At 38.5% G+C, this 27,178-nt stretch overlaps 1 protein-coding gene across 33 annotated transcripts in view; it reads right to left on the bottom strand.

The window, feature by feature from the left end:
- Mef2c (myocyte enhancer factor 2C) overlaps positions 1-26,787 on the bottom strand; it is a 162,328-nt gene extending 135,541 nt beyond the window's left edge. For 6 of the 33 annotated variants that reach the window (XM_021255751.2, XM_087180974.1, XM_087180980.1 and 3 more), the window contains exons 1-2: positions 26,601-26,782; positions 10,475-10,572 (exon numbers count right to left, since the gene is read on the bottom strand). The gene's annotated coding sequence lies outside the window, so the exon portion shown is untranslated. Of the gene's footprint in view, positions 1-5,926; positions 6,653-7,257; positions 7,452-7,559; positions 7,682-10,474; positions 10,573-24,426; positions 24,462-26,600 lie in introns of those variants that run through there. The other 27 variants (XM_004841662.4, XM_087180978.1, XM_087180983.1 and 24 more) reach the window with 20 other exon arrangements.
- Positions 26,788-27,178: the final 391 nt, after the last annotated feature.

The raw sequence follows: 27,178 nt of genomic DNA, 5'->3' as shown, positions 1-27,178 counted from the left end.
CATTCATTTCAAAACTGCAGCATTAAGAATTAATAAAGTCTCTGTAATATCTACATTATTAAAGAGTAATGATTCCTGTAGAAATCTGCCTGTAATAGGTTTATTGTCTTTATTGCGTGTAATGTCACCAATTTCTTTTGTAATGCCCTGGGAAGATTCTTGTCATGTGTACTTTGACCTTTGTTTACTTTGCTTATTGTTTTAAAAATAAACACAGAGATTTAACTTGGGCAGTAGAGTGACAACGTAGAGCAAATACACCGTAGGATGACAAGTAAATGTTACTCTTATTATCAAATGCAACTAAGCCATGGAATTATACAGTATCACATAGTTTCTATACCTAATAAGAAGATGACTTTTTCTTCTGCAGTGAAATATCAAATAAATGTTAGATAATATTACACTGAATTGTTTTTTTCTATAGTACTATTTTTTACAATGCTATTCTTTGAAATTGAACATTTTAGAATTATTTTTCTACCTCAGACAAAGACATTTATTGTAAGAGCATTAAAATCATCTATGTATTAAAAAAGAGGAGTAGGGTATGGATATTCCTAGCATCTTTTGTTCCTTTATGCTTCAACACTACATGTAAAATGATAGTTACTAATAAATTCTTGTTTTGAGGTAGACTAAAGTCATATAGTGCACTTTATAGTTATTTTATGCATGAAGATTAAAATATTCAAATTACAAAATTTTCATAGATACTTCTCAGCATTGGTAACCTAAGTTACCAATAAGAGCTGCACTGAAAAAACCTGATGATCTCTTCCGCTCACTAACTACAGTAGATCATTGCAAATTATTTTCTTTCTCACGCTACTATTCTCTTACATACTGCATATTTGCTGCAAGTCTCTAAGGGAAGAAATGTGGCTCTTGTGGGAAAGGCCCACCCCTTTCTACATGTTTGCTTCCTTGAACGAAAGGAACACACCCCCTTACATTCTTTGAAATGTGTCCAACAAACACAGAATTGTAATAGCACTGTATTATTGACTAAATTAGAAAATTGTAAGTGACAGTCAAATACAGTTAGTATGCTGTGTTGTTTTAATCAGCAGAACTCAATGACAAATTACAGGTAATAGTAATGGATGAAAGCATCCATATGTGGGTACTCAGGGCATTTCTTAGTGTTCGTGAAGGATAAGCATGTTTCCATGCAGTGAGTGTGTGTGTGTGTGTGTGTGTGTGTGTGTGTGTGTGGCAGAATACTCGGCAAAGAGGCCCAGAAATGTTGCAGGTTTTTGAGTGCATCCTTTGAATTTAAGGCCCGTTAGTGGGATGATCCTCTCCAGGCTCTTTGGGCACTACAGTATCTGTCTTAAGTACAATCAGACGGCTGTTCCCGATCTCAGACATGCAACAGTACCACAGGTGTATGCCTATCTTCAGGACAGAACACACTAAAGTTGGTGCTCGCTAACTTCTAACTCACTAAAGCAATGTGCCAGTCATAAAAAAACTGTGTTCTAATAAGCCTTCATCTCATTATGTAGAACTGAGTGCTCTCTGATCAAATTTTTCTTTTTGTTAGTTTTTGATAAAATTATGTATACTCCATGTTGTGAAAATGTGTGCATTTATCTTCAGTTTTATTTTTTCTAAAGTCTTTTTCTTTATTCAACTTTTGGATAGAAATTTATAAGTGTAAAGAGAGTGTGGCAGAAAATTTATATCTCTGTTAAGAGAGTTCAGTAATTACCTGAAATGATTATTCTCTTTGCACTTCGTTCACTGGGCATTTCAGGATGAGCCCAGCTATATAATTCTCAGGCCTACAAAATGGAAGCTCTGCTATTTTGTCTGTATTTTTCACTTAGAATATGAGTAAGTACAAACAGGGAATATACAAATTGGGACCGAGGGTAATAAACTTATTACAACTTCTTAGCAAGGTATTGTGACGGCCAGAGAAAACCTGCATGGGTTACAAATCCATTGAAATGAAACATCTCATTCACTAAAATTTCTAATCTTATTATAACAATGCACCGAAAATTAAACACATAAATATTAATTTTATGTATCACAGAAGATGTAGGCAATGAAAATGCAATGTTTACATTTATGGGTGACTCATTAGAGTTTTATTGTGTGAAACACTAGGAGGCATCAGCTGGGTAAAAAAGGACTTCAATTTTGGAAGAAGCAAGAAATTGCTGAAGAGTTGGATGTGTAAGAAGTTGGGCTTTTTCAAAATATTACTAGGTAAATCAAAACTTTCCTCTCTGAAATGAACCTTCAAACCACTACATTTTGATGTAAAGAATGATCTTTATAAAGCATTCATGAAATGTATCTCTACATACATACATATATAATTTGACCAGTAAACAGCTCTGATAATATACTTCAGACGTGTGGATTCACAACTTCATAATTACACATTTTGATGAACAATATACTTGCTAACAAAGTAATACAATGGATATTGACTATTATGCATTTTCTGCTCAATTACTCAATACCAAGAGTGTGTTTTATTTCTCACAAATTTTGCTTTGTATTCTCTGCAACGCCTCGGAAAATGCCTAATGCATTTAACCCCTATAGTAACTGCTTCATAAACAGACAACTTGAGGAGACTCACGGTTTAAGCAGTGAAGAAATACATAAAGGGAACATGCTTTCTCTCACTGCACTACTGAAAGCCTATCATTTGAACACTGAGTTTTCCACTGTTTGAATGGCCCTTCATAATGAAGCAACAGGGCCGCACTCTACTTATCTAGCAATCATTTGAAACTGGAGAGTCTTGCCATTCCTCAGAAATCGGCTTTTATCTTTGCCCTATCAAAATCACACGTGAACTGCGTAATCTGCCTTTTGTGAGGTGCACAGACTGTTGTCTCTCCTGGTTTTGTGGATCGCCTCTGTAATCTGCTTTGATTTCCTAAAGGTGGCAGGTCTTACAGAGTGCCCGAGAGTTCACCAGCCTGCGGGATTAAGAGACAGTGCTGAGGACAGGAATCACCTATCCGTCCACACTGACGCAGTATCAGTCATTCATCAGCCTTTCGATGTGTCCAGACCATCATCAAATAGGTGTAAAATTTTATAAGTTTCAGATTTTAATGTGGGAGACATTTTCTCAGAGGATGTGCTTTTGGAAAAAGAGTAGAACTTTATTAATAATCTCTTTATAATCCACTCTGTGCCCCTTAATTGCATATGAAATTCCTCCATGTTGCTTCAAATCATGCTCCGAAAACCATGGTTCTCTGTTTAATAACTATTTCTTTGTTGTTATGTAGCACAAGTATTGCTGCACAGATATTTCCCCATTTTTGTCACTTTCTGAGATTTCAAAGACTCAAAATATACTCCATGAAGAGTTGGGAAATAAAACCACAAAATGTACTACACTAAACAAAAGAAAGTTTTAAAAGATAATGCTAATATATGCTAAGGAGTTATTTGATACAATTCTTTATAAAAGAAACTTAAAACACAATAAATCATTAATTAGAAAGCAATAGTTGTGGTTATTCAATTGATTGATTCAGCAAAGTGAGGGCCAAGAAAAGTATTAATAAAAATCTGAAAAAATGGGACATAATACTTTGTTAGGGTTCAATTTTGAATCATTAGAAAGCATATTTGAATCATTTTTCTTATCGGAATGATCCACTTCCCTTAAATTTACCAGAAAAACAAAACTGTTGGCAAAAAGGAAAAAAAGGCAAGGTGCAATCTCTCCTTGTGATTTAAGTTTCAAGTTATTTTGTGCTGATATGCTTCTATCCCAGATAGTTAATATTTGTGATAGCATATATCGAAAATGTGACTACCTTGAGAGATGGAAAATTTACTTTTCATTATGATGTCATCATTACCTAAATCAACAAACAATAAAATTAATATTTAAAAATGTTATACCTTGATATTATCTTTCAATATATTCCACAAACGCAGCAATTAGAATGTAAATAGCATAATTAATGAAGTAAAAACTGTCTTTAGTGTGAAGGCTAAGAAATACGCCAAACATTCCAAAGCTATGTGAATTTTATCAATAAAACTAGTAGATTTTTATAAACACTAGTAAGACTTAAAGATAACTGCCAATTATTGTCTCCTTAACTTTACTGGGGAACCAGATTTTAAAAAAAATCATTATATTTAAAGTGTTGGATGAAAACTTTTAGAATTTAATTAGTAGTCTAAAACATTTGTATTTTCGTACATGCAAAAGAAAATGCTCTGACTTAAGACATTATTTTCCTCCTAAGATAGTATTTTAGAGACATTTCATCCTACCTGTCAAGTTCTGAATTCACTTGCTTTAGAACTACTTCTTTTAACTTAAATAATTTTGTGCATGTGTTGGAAGACAGTAATATGGTTTATTAGTTGCATTTTCTTTAGCTGAAACTGACAGAAAATCAAATACACTACTTGTGTCATATTGTTACATATTGGACATTGTCAAAGACTAGCTAAAAAGTGACAAAATTTTAAAATTAAATTAATGTTTTAGCTTCAGATTTAGAGATTGTCTTTTGAAAGCTAAAAATGCCATGCAATACAGGGTTAAATGGGATTCACAGGTGGTCAAATTTCCATGTCCTACCAATCTAGGGATTGGAGTTATTATACCTCACATGGGCATCCTTACTTTGCGACCACAACTCCACTGCAAGGTGCCCATGTAAAGGACTCTGGTCAGTTTTTTGGACTGGCACGAAGAAGTGACTGGACTTGCCTTTACAGCACTTAGAAAATATATATAGTCGGTAAGCATGTCAGAAGACAGTTCCTATTAGAGTTAGCATCAAGTTCACAATAGTGAAACGCAGGCTGTGTCAAAGCAATTCTCCACTAAGGGCCAGTTTAAGAACTGGCAGAGAGCCCAGTTCAACTTATTATACTGTCAGCATTTACATATAAAGTTTTTATACAAAAGACACCCATTCCTAAAATGTGAAGGGAGAACACTTTGCCCAAACAATGACACTGGACCTAGTATAGTAAGAAATGAAATCGACCTGAAAATTTCCTTGAAGAATGAAATAGCCATGTTCTGGGAAGGAAATAACATTAACATGAAATATAGATACTTGCATAATATGTAATCCATAATAAACCACGCACCATGTCTATATATACTTCCTTTATGCCCAACTTTATTACTGAGTTTGGTAACTTTTATCCAAAGTCCAAGCAGAGGACAATGGAAGTGACCTAACCTTACTTGTTTTGAAACAGCTACGCTAACCCTATTTGATTTGAAATAGCCAGGCATTTGACTTGGTCTAAACAGCAATGCACATGATGAGATGTGGGTGGAAACTGTGAAACGCACAGCCTACCATGGCCGGGGTATCAATTTTTGTCCATACCGGTTAAAAAGCTCTCTAGCGAGCCAGCACTTTTGTGAAGGAAAGAGAGAGGCACAAAGGTAGACTCTGACAGACAGCCACGCTGTAGCTGAAACTAACCCCAAGAATTAGTGGCTCAGAAGGGTACCTTCGGGAGCAAATCAGAGTCTCGGGAGGGTGGGAGCGACACTCAGGGGAGCATCGTTCCACAGGGAACTAACTGCTAAAGCGTAAGGAATCTACTTCAAGGTCACAGAACGTTCCGTGCAATACTGAAATGCACCCCGCTCCTCACTCGCCACTGTATCAAACATGCTAATGACGTGAACAAACTTCGAGAAACTTTCAACACACTGGTGTGACAGAAACGAGTCAGGAGTGATGGCAAACGCAGACGACTATCTCAAAAGTTACTTCCAGCAGCACACAAGGAAATAATGGAACCTGAGGAAAAGAACGCAGGACAAGCCTTAACCTCAGCCTTCAAAAAGGGCACGGGGGAGACCCGCCGCCGTGGAAAATGCTGATGCAAATTTCAGAGACAATACCCAGGCTATTTCTATTTTCCGAGAGATGTCAGAGGTACTTACATGTAGGAAGACCCGATGAGATTAGTCCTTGGGATATTTTCCTTTCTTAAGAGAGAGAGAGAGAGAAAGAGAAATAATAATCTTTACTTCGTCCAGCCTTGAGGTGCCTCTCGACCTGATTCAAACACGCAGTCACGGCGACCCACACAGATCTTCAAAGGCAATCCAACAGCAGCCCGAAGACGTCTGGGTGTACGCGTGTGCTAGTGTCTGAGACTGAGCAGCGCGAGCAGGGAGCAGGAGACGAGGTGTGCGCGTGCGCGCGCGAGGGGAGCGCGCGGGGGGAGGCGCGCGCGGGGCCGCGCATTCACGCGCGCACCCAGGCCGCTCCGAAGAGGAGGAGGAAGAGGAAGAGGAGGAGGAGGAGGCGGCGAAGGAAGGGAAAAGAGGAGGCGGAGGAGGACAAAGTGGCTTTTCGCGGCCGATCGGATTAAAAGTAACCAGAGTCTTGCAGAAAACTGCGTCCAGGAAGGAAGTGAGCAGAAGAATGGGCAAAGGAGAGCCGCTGGCAGCCTTGGAAACCTCGCGTAAAAAGGCGGGGAGGGGGCTGTCGCGGGGGGCTGCAGGGCCCGGGCGGGGACGCGGGGGTTGCGGGGCCGAGCGCTCCGGGCTGGGGCTCCGCGCCCTGTCCCTCCGCGTCCCCCCGTGCGGTTCGAGTCCGCTCTCGCCTCCGCCTGGCGCTGCCTCTCCCCCCGACTCTCCCCCACAATCCCAAACCGTGGACTCTCTCCTCGCGAGCGGAGAAATCATCAGTTTCACTCTTGCAACAGGGGGGCGGGACTAGACCTCGGAGCATTTTAATAAAACAAACATACAGCAGCTCCCTCCTCACCCCTCCAGTCTCAACTAGAGTGATAAATTACTCCACTACACTACTTTAATTATGTATATGGTATGCAGAATAAATCACTGAACATCAGTACCTCAATCAAGCACTTTTAAATGATAATTGCATCTTGGTGAATCAATCTTGCCATTCCTGACATTTTGCTAATTTTAGTTTTACGGTGGGGTAATGGCACATGCCATACGCAAACCTAATGACAATTCTTTATTGCACGAAACGAACACGACACGGTGAGCGGCGGCTCCTGGGCTCCTCTGCCCGCCCGCCGCCGGGGACGCTCGGAGAGGACCCGGGCGGCCGCGCTCGCCTCGCTCCCCAGGGGCCTGGGCCGAGCCGGCGGGCGGGGGCAAAGACCTTCTCGAGTCGGGACCCGGGCTCTGACCAATCGGAGCGCGACCCTACTGGCTGCTCCGGTGACCCCCCCCCCCCCGCCACGCGCGCTCGCCGCTGCTTTCCCCACGGTCCGTGCGCTCCCGCTACTCACGCGGAGGAGCCTCGGCGCAGGGCGTCAGCGGCTCTCGGTCCCAGCGCGCTTTCCCCGCACGCCCTCGACTCGCCGTTTTCGGGCCTGAGACTCAGCCTGAGCTGAAAGGGTTCTCGACTGTTAATCCTGTACGCATCCTACAGGAATCGCCGTGGGTGAAATCTCAACTCCACGGCGGGGCCGTGAACTTCCTAATCAGTTTGGAAATATTTACCGAGGCGGCAGCTTCCTCGGAGGGGTACCCTCCCCTTCCTCCCACTCTGCTCTTCCACACCTTACTGGACTTTATCCAGGTCACTCACATGGAAACCGAGCCAAGTTCCCAAACCCATTAGGCGACCCGAGCCGATAGCTGATGACTTCACTTATCCTCAAGAGTTTCAGCAGCAGGAAGCAGCACTGCAGACTGATAGGGACGAACACTTATGTGAGGGTTTCAGCACGTTGAGCTCTTTTTCCTCGCCAAAAGCATAGTTTAGTATTCAATATTGAGGAAAGGTTGCTAAGGCACTGGGCATCTCCCAGCCCTGGCCAGTGAAACCACACCCAAAAAAGCCAAAGGTAAAATCTATCAACCTGTACACTGATCATTCTTTTTTAAGAAAGATTGCGTGCCAGTAGAATTAGAGATTATGTAAAATGTTTAAGCCAAATTAAGTTTTATTAATACTGTGAAAAGAAGGAAAAATGTATAGGGGATAGAAAAACATTGAATGTATACGAGTAGACAATAACAGTATACTGAAATACCTAGCTAATTAAAGGTATTTGCTCTTTAAAAAAAAAACAACAACATTCCTTTCCGCACTGTGTGTTTAACCCGATGACTAGTTGCATTTCCCGTTTAGTTCTTCATTGTGCTTCCAGGCGACTGTTTTGAGGCATGAGGATAATGTGGTTCAAAAAGCCTCCTGCTTCATCGTGGGGATATGTGATCTTAGTAGCTTCTCTCAGAAGAGTGGGCTCAACATTTAACCACCCTCCCAAGGCTTCCCTTGCAGCGAGAAGGTTTATTTTACAGGCAACCACAACTAGATCTAAACAATCTTCAAGCTTCTGGCTCATTATCATTGTGACTATTAGCACAGCTAAGAATCCATCGCCTTTATTGTAGGAAAGCATGGTAAACTGTCAGAAAGCAAAAACCACCCGAAATAGGATGATTTCTTTCTAATATATTTTGTTTAGCTGTTTGTTTTTCATACAGTGAGTCTGCTACTGCCATGAGCTCCTTTTAATAATATATGTCAAAGAGCAACTGTATCACATTTTCACTCAAGGTACAACTTCTTTAAAAAAAAATCTCAAAACTTAAAGTTGCATAGAGTTTTGAATACTATGTTATGTCTGTATGGGATGGTAAAACTGAAATTAATTTTTTCAAGATTCACAAAGGTGGTGACAAAGCAAACCATTTGAAGGACCATCTGAGATTACTACTATAATGCTTGAAATTAGCAAAATGAATTGTAACAGCCTCTTTTATATGAGCACACAGACGTAGCCAATACATACATTTCAATCATGCTGTTTTTTGATGGGTAATAGAGGGAATTTCTAGTTACGCTTTAGTTTTAGATTTATTGCTCCTGGAAAACAAACTCTTGATTTTACCTTTACATAGTTAGAGAATTATTTAATAGTAAACATTGCAACAAACCCATAATTATCAATGATAGTGCAAGCAATCAAAAGAATGCACAACCCCACACTGCGGATAATTTGAAAATAATTTGGATATGGAATGTATCACAGTTGGCCTTTTAAAATGTAAGATTTTCCCCTTAGCAGATTTAGCTTCTTAATTAAGTGTGACCTAAGATAATATTAGCATTAGTTTCTTTCCCAGAAGCCTTTATAATTGAAGTGGAGCAGAAGAGGTTAAGTAGACATATACAATAGACAAGTCACCTAGATTTAAAATTATTCACAAGTAATCCAGAAAGTAGTGACCCTAGAATGTGCCTTGTATGGTTCTTTAAATACCTCTGAGCTTCATTTATTTATTTTTACCCAAACCATCTAGATTGGGTAAATTGCCACCTAATGGTTCTTGGCTAGGATCAGAATATTTTCTCTTGTAGAGAGGAGCTTGTCCTGGAAGTATTAGGAGACCTTTAACTAGTTCAGGATTTGTGTCTTACTGTTGGATGTGTCCTTCCTAGACTGCAGTTTGCTTATGTGTTAAATGGGCTCTAAAGTCTACCCCAGTTCTTTGCTTAGAAGATAGTAAATGATTATACCTTTTCAACCAATTGAAAGCTAGAGGTCTATCCAGTTAAAGAAAAGATGACTTTCGTTTTTAAAAAACCGTGTCTGGGATTGATGTACTATTAAACTAGCTGTGTGTGTGTGTGTGTGTGTGTGTGTGTGTGTGTGTGTGTAGGGCAGGTGTGTAATCACAAAATATTTCTTGCATCAAGTAATTATCTAAATACTTTATCTTTAATGTAAAGTTACATTAACTTACTCTTTTCTCCAAAAGAGTTATATTTAGCAATCCATTTAATTAAAGTCCAAAGAAGGTACAGAGGAGATGATATTTGGGATTTCAGCTCTGGAGAAAGCTAATATTCCAGTTTCTATTCTGTGCATGGCACCTCACTCTGCCCTGCTCCCTCCACCACTTCCTTACATTAAAGCAGCAGTCTGCCAAGCCTGAAGCCCAGTGCACTGGGTCTGCCTGCTTTTAAGCCTGGCCCACGCTGGGTGTAGCTCTTGAAGTGAGCTTTAAAAAAGTATTTTAAAGTGAGCTGGGGCGGTTGCTACAGCAACTTACCCTGAGATGAAGAAAGGCTATAGATTAATCTACCCCTAAAGATTATTCACTGCAGTGTTTATACTGCAGCCAGAACACTTGCAACACAAACATGATAATTGAACAGCAAAGCTCAGAAAAAACCCCCTGAAAACAGAGTAAGATACAAATTACAGAGCATTAAGCAGGTTTTAACCTTTCTGCAGTACAGTATAGGTGATACATATGACTTTTGGTGAAATGAATTAATTGGGAGTACACCTAGAAATGGTAGGCCCTGAAGAGTGACACGTAAGCAGAGTGGCCTGACATTGCTTGTAAAAGAAAGTACATAATGGTTACTTAACCCTATCACCGCTATATATGTCTAACCCTTAAAATACCTGAAGACAAAGAATTTGGCATTTTTACCTTTGTGATATCTTCGTGGAAGATGACAAAGTAAGTGTAAGTACTCACCACATACTCTTCTTTACCGCTACGGTCAGGTCATTTGCTTGCCATTCTTTACTTCATCTCTTCATAGAGTTACTTCACAGTTTACAACTCTTTGGCACCTTAAAATGTGTAAAGTACAGAAAAAGTATATGGTTACGTTTTTTTTAAAAGCCGACATTAAAGTAGATTTAAGTAGATTTATTTCCAAAACTTGTAATCCAAAATAACATTAATATTAATTGCTTTTAAGCCACTGAACCAATGAGTATTGAATTGAAAGAATTAAAATGATTGATTGTGATAATATAATCATTAAAATAAATAGTGCCAAATATCTAAATTTCAAAAATTCTTCAGGTTGCAGCTTCAGTCCAAGCAGAGTATATAGCACATGGCCTGTTTGTGATTGAGAATCTGTGATATGCAAAGAATCTGCTATTTCAAGGAAAAGTTTAATCATATCTTTTATTTTGTATCTAATGATCTGATATGCAATTTTATTTTTATACCTTTAATTTAAAATCTGATAAGGAATTACAAGGGGGAAAAGGCAAATCTATTATTTCTCAAGCCACAAAAATTGGTCAAATTGGGAAATATTTGCAATGTAATTTAAATAGCTGAAAAGACTCATTCTACGTATGTATGTATTCTTAAAGGCCAATTAAAAATACTGTGGGATTAATAATGTGGATTCAGCACCATTTATGAATTGTATTACTAATGGTACCTTATCCTTCCAAGCAGTGTTTAACTGTACTGAGCACGGACAGATATTCCTGTGTTCCGATCTCAGTGTTAAACCAGCCTGCCATGACTTTGAGGACACAAGTGAATCTTTCCTTGCCTCAGGTTGGGACTAGTTCAGAAAGAGAAACAACGTTGGAGACTTAGCAGACCACGCTGGCCACCATCCATTTTCCCACTGTGTTAGCAGGAAGGCTTTTTCATAGTGGAGTCTTTTATCAAGCCTCTTTATTTGGGTTATCCATAAAGCTTATTTTCATTAAGTTACTTCAGAACTAAGGAGAAATGAATAATTTCTAAAATAAAATAGTTTTATTTTAGAGGTTGTGAGTTGAGTCTTTTGAAAAGCACAGGCCCACGGTGAATTCCTCCAGACTTGGTTTCCTAGCCATGACCGTCACCTGGCCAATCCTTTTCTCCAGCTGCTTGGTTTTGTAGCCTGTTATTAAGTGGGAGTCATGATACACACTTCCCAGGGCCTTTCACCTTGCAGAAATGCAATCTTCATGAAATAATGTCTTAAAGATAGGCTAAGGCTTTAAAAAATGCCAGTACAAACGATGACATATTTCTTCCTTTTCTTCTGTCAGGATGTCCAAATAAGGCTCGATCAGCGGATCAGTGATGTGCTTGAGAGTGTGTGGCTGATTCAAAAGCATCCACATGCATAGCTAAATTTAATGGGACTTTACTTACAAAATTGTTAAATGTTTGTCAGAAGCCTGATTCTATTCAATTTCTTGAAATAGAACAGAAACCTGAAATTCAAGGAATGGATTTTCACACTTCCCCTTTTAACCCTTATTTTAAAGATCCCTTACGATGCCTGTGCCCTTTCATCTTTAAAGCCATTTACCCAGGGTCAGGGTGGAAGCCTACGGTGAAAAATCTCCTGCAGCCTTTGGGTGCCCACTTCTTTGGGAAGCAGCGTGAGAGCGCTGCGATTCAGTTAAAGACCCGGACGAGGGACGCCACTGGATCCAGCCTCCTCTCGGCTGAGTTACTGATTGCAGGCAGCAGCAATCCCAAGGTAGATTCGCGCGCGGAGGGAGCCCGCGCTGCCTGCGTTCCGGGAGCCACACCAGCCCCAAACGCCACCCAGCTACTGCGGCCCTCCCCTTCGGCCCTGCTCCCACCTCCCGGTTTCTCCTTTGCTCGCCCGCCTCTACCCCCTTCCCCCGCTTTCCCCGCGGGTGGAGCGGGGCGGGGCGCGGTCCCAGCTCCCCGGAGCCCGAGGCCGCCAGGCGGGGGTGAGCGCGCCACGTGCGTGCGCCGGGCGCAAAGGCCGTGCGCTCGGCCGGCCCGGAGCTGCCGCGCGGGGTGAGCAGGGCAGGAAGCTGGGTGCCGGCTGGTGCCTGGCTCCAGGGAGGGGACGTCACGGGTCACCGCCTGGAGGAAAGCGGGCTGTGTGCGGCGGGAAAGGACACAGGGTGGGCTTGGACACAAGAGATGCTGAGGAAGTTGCCCTGCTATTCTGGTTTGGGGATCCTAGATCTGCTTCTCAGACATTGATCCCAAAGAGCTAGAGACGAGCTCGGCGACCTCCATACACACGCCGGGCCACGTGAAAGGAAGCCATCCTGCACGGGGCACAACGCCCTGGGCTGCCCACTGCGCTCCCTCTGCCCTCCTCTGCCCTGAGCCAGTCCTGTGGGCTCTAGACCTCGCAGACCAGCAAAAGGAGAGGGCCCAGGACTGGGGTTTAAAGTCTAAGCTGTCAGGAGCAACAATTATTTCAACAACAAAAACTAAAAGCCAACCACTGCCTTTAGGAGGTAAGGACCTCTGAATATGTGGGATTCTTGGCTTGGGGAAAGCCAGAGAGGAGAGCTACTAGGACGAACACTTACCACACCCAACCCAAACTTCCTTTCCAGTGCGCCCCCTTTATTTGTGCGAGTTCCGAAGCAGTGCCAGGATCTTTTACAAAAATGCCATCACTATCACTGTGATGTTGGATTTGTCTCCGTTGCAGCAAGGGAGCCAAGCATGGTGGAAGGACCAGCGCTCCAAAGGCATTGTAGAGTATACCGCTGAGCACATCACAAGTTGAAACATGTTTCTGCTACTCTCTTCTTGAAACCGTAAACTGCTGCCAGCATGGCAGCCACTAGCCAGCCACCTGTGGCCATTCCGACTTGAAATTAAATAATCTAAAATTTCAGTTCTTCAGCTACACCAACCACACTTCAAGTGCTCAGTTGCCACATGTGGCTGGTGGCTACCTTATCAGATAGAAAGATGTTGACTGTTCCATATCAGATAAAGTTCTATCGGGGAGTACTGCTACACAGCCGAAAGGGGAAGGAAGGAAGGAAGGAAGGAAGGAAAGGGAGGGAGGGTAGAGTAATTGCACTATGACTGATACTAGGCACACTTTTGGACAGTCTGGATTTGTATCACTTGGCACCAGTGTGAAAGTTGTAAAGTTAGGATTTCCATATCTTACTGCTGAAAAAGATTCTGGGGTCTGCCATACACAAGCACCTAATTTTTTACAGGGGAGAGAAGTCAGATGCCGAGAAGTCTTAACGTAACTTTGGTAAGTGGAGTAGATTCTTGGTACGGTCCAGCAGACTTTGTGTCAGGCCAGGCACCTTGCTTGGAGTGGGCTGAGCAAATTACCTCCCTAGAAGGTGGTCTGACAGAAGGTCTTAGGCAGGAGTACTCTTTTACCAGGGCATTCTTCCAGAAAGAAATCCCATTTAATAAGGACTAAGGGGCACCGGGAATAATACTGCCTTGTAAACTTACAGTATATTATTGGATAGTGTCACAGATTCACATAATGCCTTTCCTAAGGCTGATTGGGATAATATTTTGCTTACTTGTACTTAAAAAATTCAGAGGAAATGGAATTATTCTTTAAAAAATGAGATCTAAAGAGCACTCTTAAAAGTCAGGGAGGAAAAGTGTTACTTCAGGTGAGAATAGTTAGCAAAGCACTGTATTCCTCACATTTGACAAAAGATATCATTATATACATTAATTACGATATCACTAAAGTGAAATTTGATCAGAAATGTTAATAATATGAATAAAAATTACAAATTATGCTACGAGACATATAAAGCAACAGAATAAAAATTTTAGAACTTTAGAAGCAGCAGAATAAAATCAACATTTTAGACAAAGCATAAACTTTCTTGCAAGAGTTCTTGTTTTTTTGAGTTTTTACTTTGCCATGTTTATCTTCTAATTTCTTACTCTTAACTGGGAGTGAAATGTCGATATTAATTCTGCCCTTTTATGCTAATTTCTTTTAATCAACCCTTACTGAAAGATTCTTAAATATTCAGATAGCAGTTTTGTTGTAAGATTTTAAAAATAAGAACTATTTTTTAAAGTTTGAACTTCTGAGCTGATCCAGATTTGAGTTATTGTCTCTTTTTCTTACTGATTTACTATTTAAACATGGCTCGTGGTCTAGAGATTCATGATCTGTACTCTCTGAAATCCAGTCCCTCCTGAGAAAATGTTTTAGTTGTCCAAGTGCTTGCTGATAACATAGAAGATGTCAACCTCTCCATCCCTAACCACTGAAAAGGCCTGTGGAACTTGGAGGAATCTGAGTGGCCAAAAGCCAGGAGACTCTACAACAGGTTAACAGTGTTGCGCACACGTTTTGAATCGCTCTGTGCCTCATTTTCCTCATCTGTAAAATGAGATACAGAATAGCACGCCCTCCAAATCTTGTTATGAGGATTAAATGAACTACTCACTATAAAGTGCAGGCCTGGAAAAGTGACAAGCTGCAGTAAAAATGAGCCATTCTTTAATGCAAAGAATTTTGACTTCTATACCACTACTTTTTTTTTTTTTTTTTTTTTTGGTACCAGGGATGGAACTCAGGACCTTGTGCTTGCAAGGCTGGCAGTGGAACCACTGAGCTAAATCCTGGGCCCTATACCACTGCTTTGTGTATTCACTTAGTCTCTGTGGCTGTCACCGAAGAAAAAAGTAGGTCATCAGAGACTGGGAATTGGTCCAGGGTGAGAACTGCTCTTGAATTTTACCTTTGAGGATGTAGAGATCTCTTTAGTCCTGCAATCCTGTGACTTGGTGGATAACGTTGCCTTATTTCCTTTTCACAGGCATGACGTCTTTGGGATACTTTCCGGTTTCTGGTGCCACTTGTTTTTGTTTTATTTCTTGAGGGTTGCTTCCTCAGGTTCCTTAGCTGCTTGATTGCTGAAGAGGTGCTCCAAACAACAAGTCCAGCTTCTTTTCACCTCAGTTGACCTTGGGAATGCTGTTGTCGCCAAGGAGACATTAATATCTTCAGTCTCCTGCTAGCTTGAATTCTTTAGGGCAGAGTCTGCTGAGATTGCCTCCTGATGTCATTCTAAATATCTGGTGGCCCTCTATGGGAACTGGGCCAGGCTCTGGGTGGCCAGAAAGGGGGAGCCCGTGGAATTCCTCATGGCGTTTTGCTCCAGAGGGACCTACTGGTGCTCCATTGCATATGTGATGACATTACTGCTGTGTCCAAGGGACACTTGAAAAAAGAAGTCATAGTCATTTTGCATTTTTTGGTCTTAATAAAACCTCTCGGGATGTTTGAAATTACTGTTGATTTCATGATTGGTGTAATGTTTATTAAAGAAAAAAGGCTCATAAGAGTAATAAAAATGTATTAGAGTATTCACACTAACATACCTTAAGACCAGCTTAAGCCAAATGTGTTCTAGAAAGTAGGGAACAAAGCTACTACACTGAAAAATATACCTTGTTTCCTCTACCTTTATAGGCAGTTTCTCAAATGAGAGCTCTACTTAAATGAGAGCTTGTAACTTTGGAAATACCTTTTTATAACAGAAAATTTAAGCCAAGTAAGATACTATATTTTATGGACACAAGATCACATATCCTTCTAATACAAAGTAGTTTTATAGAGATTTAAAATGAGAGTGCCCAATGTGATGGCACATATCTATAATCATAGCACTTGGGAGGCTGAAGCAGGAAGATGGCCACAAGTTCGAGGCCAGCCTACCCTATCCAATGAGTTCAAGGCCAGTCTGAATTACATACCAAGACCTTGTCTCAAAAAACCAATCAATAAATAAATAAAAATAAAAAGTTAAGTCCATGTTCTAATTTGCTAGGAAGAGAGAGAAATAATTTTCATGGCTTGGAATGAAGTTTTCATTTTCTAAATTATTTTGGGATACCGTAAGAATTAAATTTAAACTGAAAAGTATAATTCAACAATTAAAACCAGTTCATTTTACCAACACATTTTTCTGAATCAAACACCCAAAACAAAGAAGCTTGATTTCCAACAGACTGCTATTATTATTTTTATATATTTTTACTAAATTTATAAATATTTCATACCAGTAAAATTCATGTCTATAATACGGTGATATTTGAAATATATGTACAAAATAATAGTTGAAATAAATAGCTTCAAAGCTCCTAATAGTTCACGGTTACCTACGATTTGTCAGACTGTGTATCAATTACTTCATAACAGTGGTGACAAACCAAGGGCATGTATGTGTGTTACTATGTTTTTCTTTTTAAGACAAAAGATGTTAATGTAGAGTTGTGTTTTGTAAACTACAACCTCAGTATTCAGGTTTAATTGCAGTATTGGCACTTTGCGATAAATAAGTGTGTTTTGGGCTGCAGTTTGGCACATGGTCTCTAAAAAGTTTGCCATTCCTGCTTTGCAGTCTTTTTATCCAAACAAATACTTCTTGGACAGTCTTATTTACTTTTATGGGTTTTTAAAACTAATACCCAGAGAACTGATTTTGGCTGGTTGAGGCCATATTGCTCATATAGTCTAGACAAAGAGCATGCAGCCAGATTTGTTTATTTCTAATGTTCTGTCCCTGACTATGATGCTATAATGTTTTATTATCTTCAAACCATTTCTCACTCTGTAGAGAATGAGAGCAGATGATATAATCAATATTTTCCCCCTGAAAATATTTCAGAAATCCATGCCTATCTGCATGTTTTCCTCTTCATGGTGGATCCTTTAGAAAGCTATTCACTTATTTCAGAGAAGCTGTCTTTACTCAAGTGTATTTAGAAATCTCCTTAGGAATTTGCTACCCAGCCTTAATGGTCTGATAGTTGGCAAATCATTATCATTAGGGAGGAATTTGTTGCCAAATGTAAATCCAAATGTAGTGAACAGGATGGAAACTAAGATTTGATTATGAAGCATCAAATTATTGATAGCTGGCTCATAAGTTGACATTAACTACCAATACCCCCAAAAGAATTTCAAGGGTATTCTTGATAGGAACATATAGCCTGTCTCCTTAAGAGACAGTTTTGATGACTAACAAAAGTCTGACAATTTTTCTTTAAAATCAGGGTCACTAATACTTATACACAATGTATTGAAAACATAGGAAATGTTATTTTCTAATAATATACAACAGCCAAGGAAGGGTAAAACTGAGACCTTAGATTAGAATCCAGGCTCAGACACTTTACCATTTGTCCTTCATTTTCTAAATGTCTTTTTTGTAAACGAGGCAGGTAGCAGGACCTGCCCATGATGATCATTTTGTTGAGAGGATGTTCAATTGTACCTGGCTAGCCACTTAGTGCCTTGTCTACTTAAAAGGCTTAAAAAATGATCACAATTCTTTATTTCCCTTTCAAGGACTATCTTGCATTCTTGAAAAACAGTGTGCTGTCATCGTTAGCTAATGATATTTTAGAAGATGCTTTGTTTTCTGTCAGGTTTCATACCTCACGGCAGTTTTTATTTCATGATGGAGTATTTGATATTAAGAATAAATACAAAACCTACTGATAATCGTATGTTGATATTGATGAATCAGTATATGTTACACTAAGAAGTCTTACAATTTTGGCTTGCCAATTTATAGTATCTGTGTCAGTGTTCCATATAATATTGTTTTCAGAGAAATTTTTGGTTCATATCGTATTTTATCAGACATATGAAAGTAATTATATATCCATTTGCCTACAATCAGGTTCCAAGAATTTTTTTTTTAGTTACTTCAGAGGTCTCCTAAATTGCTTATTGATCACATCACTTTACACTTAAATTTGAGGGATCTGAGCATAAATGTGTGGCCTTAGCCGCTTCCTATTAAACCTCAGTTTCTGCCTCCTTTGGAATCGATGATCTCATCTTTGGTGTAGGCAAAACTGTGAAGTTGCTGAGGTTTGTCTTTGCCTCACGCCTTCCCTTCATTCACCTTCATGTGCCCTTCTTTCTCTTTGGCAGGCTGTACTCACCCCGCAGCAATTTTTAAAAATCAATACTAGGTCCTTCGAGAGCACCTCTACTTCCTCTCGGCCTTGCATGAATGTGGCTTGCAAGGTCCTTTCACTCCTTGGCAACCCCTGTAGGGCCCAGAATGGTCTTGGATTCTGTTACATCAGCTGCCTAGTCCATGACACAGTATGGTTCTGTTACTCCTTTACAGCAACCTTTCTTTACCACTTTTCCCGAAAAGCATTTGTAATCTAAATGAGCATCCACCAAGTCCACAGAATCCCTGCCATGCTGCAGAGGTACTCCCGGGAGGACTCTCCATGCAAACCAGTACCCCACTGCCAGCCACTCCCTGTCCACACAGAAGTGAGCACAGGGAAGCCTGGCCACGGACACGAGGGGGATTGGTTTTGAAAATACTGGTCTTGGAAGATGAGCTCTGTCAGCAAAAAGATGTTTGAATACCTAACTCTTCATACTGTGCATTTCAGTACCTGTTGCTCTGGGCCCTTTTTCTGTTTCCTCTTTGCACATCTCTGGAGCCATAGCTGCTACCTTGACACTCAGACTTACTGTGTGTGCACTCTCCTGCCCCCCAAAACCACTGGACACATAATCGTGATTATTTTTCCAGAAATAAAAGTCCTGAAGGGGTACAAGAAGCATGCGAAGAATGCAAGCTTCTTTTTGGGGGAAGGGAAGAGTGTTGGGAGAGGCCTAAGGGTGTAGGGCCAAATTTCTTCTGCCCTTTATTTCCTCTGTGAAATCACAAAGAAAACATGAGGCATTTAAGTTAAATATCTCCCAACTTTATATAGCCTTGAGCCTGTAAATATAGACCATGCACATCAGAAGGAAGGCATTTTGTACTAAAAGTCATCCTATTCTTGAAGAGACTCTGAAATGAAGAAATATGACTCCAAGCCAAAGATCTTGAACACTACTGAAGAAACACTTTACAACTTCCTTGTTCCTTTTGACCACTTGGCAATAGCTGACGTGCTAACCAGCAGATTTGCTTCTTTCTCATTCCCTCCTTTCCTGCTCTCTCTCCCTTCTTTCTTTTATCTTTTTTTGCTTTATCTTCTAATTTTCAGTTGTAAATTCGTTATCACTATCAGCTGGTATTAACAATTAATAAGTTGGGTTTCCTTCTATGCTTCGTAAAGCTCCATTTTTCTGTTTTAAGACCACAGGATAGTACTTGATAATATTTTTCTCTTTGCGGGGTTCTCTGCAAATAAAATTTCACTACCAAAGGAGTTTAGTTATCAACAGTTGATGCTGCATGTTATAGAGAATGTGGTCATGGCATAATTTCCGTGATCACTTTTGTTATTAATCACTGTAATTACTCTTTGATTACAATGGTGATTAACTCAGTAAGCCTGTGTCTCACAGGATCTCGTGTTTTAAACTCTCCATATCAGTGATGATCAGTCGAGTACACTAGAACTTGGTGAAGGTGAATGAATGCATGCATGCTTATAATATGCATGGTCTGTATTTTTTCTAAGATGACTCTCCTGAAGAGTCATTTCAAGCCATTTTGCAGTATTTCAAGCTGTACTACTTAGTGCCTTAAAGTTACATAGCACTTGAGAACACATTTCAGTTTTTACTTTTACTTTACTAGTAACGGAGATACTTACCATGTACCAATCCTAATAAAGTAATTAAAATGCATGAAATACTTAAGCATGGTGGTGTTTGATTATATCAGACAATAAATAAAACATTTATTGCAGTATCCATACATGGCTTTTGGTCTCATAGGATCTGGAACCCAAGTGCTGGTTTTCTTGCATCATCAAAAGTGAGAACTGACACTAAACAAAAGAAAGTCCTCAGGCAAGACATGAAGAGAGAAGCATGGAAACCAGCTTATTGGGTGCCTCAGAATCACCAAGGGTACCTGCAGGAATGCAGATTTCTCAGCTTCTCTCCTGCCCACCAAGTTACAATTTCAGAATCTGCATTTTAACAGGCTTTTCAGGTATTTCTTACATGCTTTTTGTTGTATGCCATTGTCTTATTATGTGGATAAGCAAAGGATCCACGAAAGTCCTTTGAATGTCATAACCTTTCAGTCTGTCATTTGTTCTTGTCCGCTCAACTAATCTTAACAGATTTTATAGAACTTTTAGATTCATGAACAGCTTTCAAAATAGTATGAATGAGTTTAAAATGACATGAATTATTTGATATAGCCTGCTTTGGTTAAAATGATACACAAGAAAAGAAAGATATATCACATATACATTTACTAAGGTAAAAGACACATTGTCAGTAATCTCCCTCAAAATACTCCAGTTGCCTCAAACACACTCATCCCATTAGTTTCGCTGCTTTCTGAAGTAGTACTGGAAGTCTTCTTTGGTGAGTGTCTTTAGCTGTGATTTCACACTGCTTCAGTGTCCTGAATCAATTCAAAACATTTACTTTTCATGGCCATTGTGACTTTGTGGAAGAGCCAGAAGTCACGTGGTGCCAGATCCAGTGAATGAGGGTAGATGAGGACACAGCATCATGTTTTTATGCCTTTCCCATTGGATGGCACTCTGCAGCAGCACTCACTGTAATTTGTGTCACACCTTACAAAAACACTCACAAAAGAGAACTTTTAGCAGTACTTCAGAAAGTGGAAAGAACAAGGAGATAAGTATGTTCACAAGGAGAAGGGTTAATGACTGAATTATTACCGTGTTTGTCCATCGCCCCTTGTATTAAGTTCATTGGAAACTGCTCAATCAGAAAACTAAGCAATATGGGGAACCCAATTCTTTTCAGTTTTTGTAAAATTCTTCATCTTAGGTGAGTGATGGCCTTCAACTTTTCTTGGATGAAATCTGTCCTTTGGGTCTTGGTACCTGAGCAAAACCTGGAAGTGGGTTTCCAATCCAGGAACATGTACCATTGGTGACAACTGACTACAGGCACATGACTACTTTAGACAGTCAGTGGCTTGAGAGTCTAGATGTCCTGCAAATAAAATCGGCTTTGGTCATGATCATTTGACTACTGCGGCCTCTCAGTAAGAGAATTTCAATCAATACCTATGTTTCCTATGACATTTGTAGTTTCCTCTGTCTGAAGAGCAATCTTAATGGTCAGAATAACGGTTCTTTGAGGCTCCTACTTCTTATTGCAACATTTTTCTGACAGAAACATATCCTCATCCTAGCTTACAGCAGCTGTGTCTGGTGAATATTTTTCTGACTTAAAAAATTTTGTTCTCCCTATTTGGAAAACTAAAAATATTAAATACTCATCAAGTACTTTCAGTAAATTCAGCCTTGCACTGCATACAGAAAGTTTGAAGCTATGTGTGACAATATAGTTTTGAAGGTGAGAGTTTCATGTTATGCTACCAAGATAGCCTCATGGGAAAAAACATGGCCTCAGTAGTGTTCTGAAAGTGACCTCATTTTGCCCACAGTAGGGACTTCACAGGACAGGGGCTGGTGTTGGCTTTGACTATTTGGGAAGCCTACATGGTGGGCTACTTTTATCAAAATGGAAAGGAAGGAACATGTCACAGCTGACAGAAACCCACAAGTCATGGCCCAGATTTCTTTTGGGACCTTGTCACATGAAGCAGAGGAAATACTTTCCATTGGGGAGTTAAAGCTTCCATTCTGATAGTATGTATATTACTAAGCAAAAAGCCCCATCCACTCCGTTGTCTCACAGAGTTGAAGTGACTTGTTTCAGGCCCAAAATTACTTAGCAGTGAAACAGAGAGTAGGACTCAGATCTTCCTGCTTCTGCTCTGGTGCTCTGGATAGCATTCGTCAGTGCTGAAGAGAAAACATTTCTAATCCTTCAAAAGCAGACAAGGGATGGGCCACTCACTTTCACTAAAACCTCCCTGAGATGCCTGGCAATGATTGAACTTACTTGAAAGTCTTGTGATTTTGCATATTTTGCTTTGACACCCCTGTCTTTCATAACAGTTAGAAGTGGATGTTATTTACTGATTATTTTGCTTGCAATTGATTTGCATATTGTTATTGCATATTGTTAAATGGTTTGCTGATTAATGCCTAATGTTGATTTGGACTAAATGTAATGGAACAAGCAAATACATTTGTAAATCTAGATATATAATTTAGTTGATAAATAGTGTTCTCAGTCTTAAAACTGTTGATTATTTGCTACCTACCCCTCACACAGAAATCCTGGACACAATTCCTTCCCACAGTCTACATCAGTATTTCCAATTTTTTGCCCTCTTTGTTTCTTATTAATTTGCATATCTAAATGATAAAGTTCCACTTCTTATAGGCAAATACTGCTTCAAAGCCCACAGATAAGAAAAAAATCTTTTAAATTCAGAAAGTGATAGATTTTTACCTAAACCATTTCTTTTCTGGAGCTCCAGAAGACAATGAAGTATAAGCTTAAATATTCATATTTTCCTGACCAATGTATTATATATCTTTACCAACAAGTTATATACATACAAAACATTTCTTCATTTAACTATTAACTATTTCAATTGATATCAAACTTGCAGGGACATATTGCTGCAGAGCCCTTTCAGGTCCAGTAAGATTTGGTAATTTATACACACATGTGCGTGCGCGGGCACACACACACACACACAGATACACACACAGGAAGACACCAAGCTGGTTAGCTGTTGAGTCAATCATATGAACTATTTAATATATTCTGCAATTGAGTACTATACACATGCTTATGTTTTGGTATATTTAGTACTTGTAATTACTCCATGATCTTTCTCAAAAATTCCAACCTAAACTTTTGATTTCTGTATTCATTTTATAAACATGTATCACTATTGATGAATTTTATGCTTTCTGTACATTTATAAATATTTTCTATTTGTAAATCCATTTAAATAGTCAAGAGAATATAAAGTTTGTTTTAATGTTTATGGTCTGTCTTTCAAATACGTATTTCTCTAATAATATTTATTGATGACTAGAAAGGATTCTTGAAAGGAATGTAGTACATTATTTTCCATGTGATTTTTTTTTTAAATGTAAAGTTTGGTTTCCACAGGTTTCAAATAGAAAAAAAAAATCAGTAAATATGAAATTGGGTGACAGACCCAAGTCTACATTCCCATACCCAGGTCGGTGACCTTGGGTTTATTGCATTTTTGTTCTTCAGTTTCATTTCTTTAAAATGAGAAGCTAAATCTTTAGAGCCTTATTCCATGACTTAATTTCATCAACTCAAAAGAAAATATGATTAAAAGATAAGTGTGGGCATAATTCCCTGGATACTTGTAACTTGCATGGATACAGCCAGGTTACACAGCCCTGGAAATTCCTTTAAGAAAACCAGCACTTTGTAGATGTGATATGAATGGATATGGAAAGAAATGTGATCCATTAAAAAAGGAAGAGGAACTGGGTTAGTGACACAGGAAGCCTGTTAGGCAGTAGAAGTGATTCCCTTTTTACTTCTTTTTGACTACAGTCTAGTTATTCCTATTTCAAAACCTACTGGCACCAGGTATTATCAACAGGGATGAGTAATATGTAATTTTTATCTTTACTGGGTTACATTTGGCCTGGAGACATTTGACAGCTGTCAGTCAGATGTCTGGCCAAGGAGGAGATGCATATAAAGCTGCCAAAATATTTTTGTTTCTTTAAATACTTATTAGCAAAGCATTTTAGCTGGAAATTCTGTTGTGCTGGAATTAAATAAATGTATGGTCATAATATAATTTATTGAAATTAATTGCTAGAAGAATCAAAATTTTCCCAATTGATATATGAAGTAAACAAAATGCTTTTCAATTGTCTTTAGAAACAGGAGAACAATTAATTTACTGTACTGTAAATGATCTACCTTTAAGACACAAAAATGTATGGCAAATAATGCTTTAAATGTGTAAATTTTAAGATGAAAATTGTACATCACAAGTTTTGACTGACTTAATAAAAGAAGCCATTCTGCTACATTGAGGAATTGACATAGCTATTTTTGTGACACAATGTTGAAAACTTTAAAAAGGACATGCATGTACCTTGATGGTGAACAAAGATTTATAGATTCTCATAACTGAAAGAAAAAAATCATGGAATTTTAGATTAGGTCAGAAACTCATGGCACAATTTTAATTTTAGTTATTTTGGATATTTGGGCTATATTTAACATTGTTTCTAATAGATTCTGTTATACTCAAAAATTGACAATCATAAATAATAGTTTGGCAGAAGCTTTTGTATTGTTTGTATTTAATGTTAGTAACAATCTGATAATTATAGCCAATACTAATGCACAGGAAAAGTTAACAATATAATTCTGAAGTTGACCTAAGAGTATGTGCTGTTCAATTTTGCCATAATTACTTCTCATCTCTAAAAGCAAGTGTTCTGATTCTTTACAAACATAGTACTTAGCATACTAGAAAAATTTTCAAGTGCATGGAAAATATAGTTATTCTTTAAGAGACTAATGAACTAGATAAAAAAATTCAGTGATGCTTGCTCAAGGGTCAAAATCAATATAATGAAACAATACAAAATATCATGTAAAAAGCAGTTTGAATCACTATATACTATATATGTATATATAGTTTTAATAAAATATGCTTTAATTTTCTGAAGTATATTCTACATGTGATTTATAATAAAAAGTAGATTTGAGTTTAATTTTTAAAAACATGGTTCACTAAAATGTTTACAGATAAAACTACTTTTTTCTTGTTTTTTTTTGGTTCCAGGGATTGAACTCAGGACCTTGCGCTTGCGAGGCAGGCGGCAAAACCACTGAGCTAAATCCCAGGCCCTGCATTTTAAAAATAAGCTTTTTTTTTTTTGGTTGGGTGAATCATTTCTGGTCAGATTTTAAACCACAAATATTTCATCATTTTATAGATAACTTAAACCACTTTAAGAGAATATGATATTTATAACTTGTGCTAGTATATCCAAATCATCATTGATTTAAAAATTATTTTAGATACAGTCTTAACAAAAGTCCAATCTTTTTTTCTCCAACATACAAATATGTGTTGTGTAGATTGGAAATTATTTATGTGATCATCAGAATAAAACAATTGCCTCATAGTCTTAGTAATTTATATTGGTAGGAGCCTTTCTCTTCTTAAGTACCAATTCTACCCCCCACAGTCCAGAAAATTGATTTTATGCATCATAATTTATAGCATTCTTAATCAATGTATGCTGTTGTGTCTTTTACATCCATTAGTCCATGTTGGTTGTGAATATAGAATTTGGTTATTAAAGTGGTTTCATATGTTTACTATGTATAGTCTGTAGTTTTGAGCTGCTCACTTGCTTAAATAAATGTTTTCAATTTGCTATAATACAACAATTTGTAGAAAAATGCTGTGAAGCATAGTTAAAAGAATGAGTCCTTGAAATAAAATCACTTTTAAAAAATGTGTCCTAACATGTGGTCTCATTTTTCCATTTTTTGCTTTAATTAAAATTCTGTTCTGAAAAAATATTTTTGCCTAAACTTTTGAATTCATAAAATAAAAATACCAAATATATAAATGTACTAATTTTAGAAATCAATGACATAAAAACATGCTTTAGTATTCTCATGGTTGTTGATTCTAAAGATTTTCTGTAGAAAAAAATCTTTGTAAAGTAGTAAAAAGTTGTTACTTTTAATTATTAAATATTCAGTATAATACATGCTTTTAAAATGTATTGAAATAAAGTTAATTCTACATTCCCTCTAATCATATTCCTATAGCATGCACATATTTTCTTTTCTCAAAAAGCACATGGAATGTTTGAAAAGATCCTATATCATTTCATATTTATATTTTGGAATTTTATTGGAAAACAACATTTTATTCAGAAACATTTTATTCAGAAAAGATTGTGTCAAAATTAGATTAAGAAGAGATTAATCTGCTATTTATTCAGCCTAATGTCATATGTGTAATTAACTCATCTTTCTGACATAGAAGAGAGTAATCAAAGAGAGTGATGTTAAAAACATATAAATTATTTCTTTTACAAATTAAAAAAAAACTAAAAATCTTGTTAAACAATAACACCTCTACTTTGTTTCCCCAGCAAGCCCTGGGTTGAGTTAGATGGCTGCCATTCCAATGGTCTCATCAGCTTTGCAAGCATAGGCACCTCAGCGGGGCCTCTTCCAAGATAACAAAATCACCTTTTAGAGATTAAAAAATATATTTTGGCAATTGAAACTCACCAGCGCCTTTCTTGCTTCTCCAGAAAGTTGTACCCGTCAGCACCTGCTGAGGGTTTTGTTGTCCAAACTCTGACAGGTAAAAAAATTCCTGTAGAATAAAGCCAGACCAGCTGGCTTTGAAGAGAAACCCCCCAGTTTGGGCTGCGTTCGCCGCCTCTCCTTTTCTATGAAGACCGAGGCTTTGCCCCCTTGATGGTCAGGCCGTGAGATGCGTGATCCCTCAGCACAAGTGTCTGGCAGGCCGAGGCGCACCTGTTCGTGTCACTCTGGAGTAAATTTAGCTGTAAAGGTATCATTGACAACCAGACCTTTGTCAGTGCTGGCAAAAGAACACAGAATTAGTTCGCTCCCTTCCCCCTTCCCAAGCCCCTACACTGCTAGTTCCAATGGAAAATATCCAATCGGAAGTCTATCCAAAAATCATTCCTAAAAAAAATGAAATTGCTTTCATATGGAATAAAATAGTAAGTCTCCTCATTTCACGCAGGCTTTAAAATTACATTTCCAAGAATAATCTTGGAACGAGGCAAGTTTTTGTTCAATTAATTGTGGCTGGAAACTTTTTAATGGAAACATAG

The sequence above is a fragment of the Heterocephalus glaber genome, unplaced genomic scaffold (genome assembly GCF_053883595.1).
Source record: "Heterocephalus glaber isolate CG9 unplaced genomic scaffold, H.glaber_assembly_v1.0 deba00001465, whole genome shotgun sequence".
Taxonomy (NCBI): Eukaryota; Metazoa; Chordata; class Mammalia; order Rodentia; family Bathyergidae; genus Heterocephalus; species Heterocephalus glaber.
Note: the sequence above shows the minus strand (reverse complement) of the source record. Positions and strands in the feature narration are given on the sequence as shown.